The sequence below is a fragment of the Puma concolor genome, chromosome F2, assembly GCF_028749965.1.
Source record: "Puma concolor isolate L17-30 chromosome F2, mPumCon1.1.hap2, whole genome shotgun sequence".
NCBI lineage: Eukaryota > Metazoa > Chordata > Mammalia > Carnivora > Felidae > Puma > Puma concolor.
Window position 1 is genome coordinate 55,458,727 of NC_141684.1, and position 1,974 is coordinate 55,460,700.

The 1,974-nt window shown below is 40.1% G+C and overlaps 1 pseudogene; it reads left to right on the forward strand.

The window, feature by feature from the left end:
• Positions 1-668: 668 nt before the first annotated feature.
• Positions 669-752, forward strand: LOC112859845 (U6 spliceosomal RNA; annotated as a pseudogene).
• The last annotated feature ends 1,222 nt before the right edge of the window (positions 753-1,974 follow it).

The following is a 1,974-nucleotide window of genomic DNA, read 5'->3' on the forward strand; positions in this document are numbered from 1 at the left end:
TCCATAGACTTGCTTTTGGGACACCATAAGATAGATCTCAATTATATCCGGAGTTGTCTTGAAAGTACGGAAATAAAAAGGAGTTGAATGATTTAAATTGTGAAAAGAATACACTACAAATTAGTATTTGAATTACTTTAATTGGAAAATAATATGCTGTAAATTGCTATTTGCATCATTTTAATTGAGAGGAGAATACTTACAATAAATTACTTTTGGAGGAAAAGAAGGCTTCATGGAATCAAACCAATAGCAGGGATTCAGATATGACTTTGGGCAAATTTCCTACTTTTTCTGCCTGGTCTTCCTCTTTGAAAACTAAGAAAAATAATAATTCCTCCTTTCTGGTTTAGTGTAAGGATTAAATTACTTATATATAACAATTTTAAAACTGTGCCTGGCATATGGTAAGTGCCATAAAAACGTTTGTTATCAAAAAGTATTTATACAGGGGGTGCCTGGGTGGCTCAGTCGGTTGAGCATCCCACTTCAGCTCAGGTCATGATCTCACGGTTCATGAGTTCGAGCCCCACGTCAGCCTCTGTGCTGACAGGTCAGAACCTGGAGTCTGCTTCAGATTCTGTGTCTCACTCTCTCTCTGCCCCTCCCCTGCTCGCATTCTGTCTCTCAAAAATAAATAAACATTTAAAAAAATAGTAAAAAATAAATTTAAAAAAGTATTTATATAGAAAAGATTAGTATGGCCCCTGCGCAAGAATGACATACAAATTCATGAAGATTCTGTATTAAAAAAAAAAAAACAACATAAATTTCTTGAAGGAATTGGTCTCTCAAATTAGTGAGCAAAGAACTTTCAAAGCAGAAGTTATATTACCAGAACTCAACAATACTTTTTATTAAGTTGCTTTTTACTTATGCTCAATTAAAAAAAATTTTTTAAGTTTATTTATTTTGAGAGAGAGAGAGAGAGAGAGCACAAGTGAGAGAGGGGCAGAGAGAGAGGGGAGAGAGAATTTCAAGCAGGTTCTGTACGGTCAGTGAAGAGTCTGATGTGGGGCTCGAACTCAAGAACCATGAGATCATGACCTGAGTGGAGATCAAGAGTCAGATGCTTAACCAGCTGAGCCACCCAGGTGCCCCTATGCTTAATTTTTTTATGGGTCGAAAGCAAAATGCATCTGTCCTTAAGCTAGGACAGAATTTCCCAAAGTCTGTTTCTTGGGTATGCTATTTCAGTGGCCTATTAGCAGATATTATATGAACAAAGGGTTCCATGGCTAATGAGTTTGGGAAGTGCTGAGTTAGACACATGTAAATGAGGATTCTTTATTAAGGACTTCTCAGAGCATGCATGCTCAAGTGTCCTGAGCTCTCCAAGAATTTCCCAAATGTATTTGAAAACAGATTCTTTTATTTACAGAGTCTTGAGGGATTAATGGTCTGTGAAATGCACTTCAGCATTTTAAATACCCCTCCCCCGCCTCCCCCCCCCCCCCCCCCCCACACCTTTTAAAGACAGTACCATCTTGAGGAATTCACTGGCAGGAACAAGAAGACCTACAGGTGGGCCTTTTAGGTGGCCCAGCAAAGGTCAGGATGAAGGAGCCCGTGTTATTACCATCATCGTCATCATAACTCACAAGCACAAGACATAACATTTGTATAGTGTTTTACAAAATGCTTTGTCTCATTTTACCTCTCACAATAAATCCAAAACAAAAGCTGAGGGACTATTCTTATTTACAGATGAGAAAATGGAGGCTCAGAGGAGAGAGGTATGATCACAGGCCCGAGGGCCCATAGCTGGGAAAGAATCACTCAAACCCAGGCAGGCAACTGGGAATCCTCTCCTCCTCCCATTGGGCCACACTGCTGCCGGCTGGGTTTCCAATTAAACAATTCCCTCAGGGTGAACACCAAGGTGTCTTACATCTGACCTCAACCAAGGGAGTTGATAGCGGAAGTGCACTTTTGCGTGGCATGACGTGCCACAAGGCAATCTGGTGATTGAGA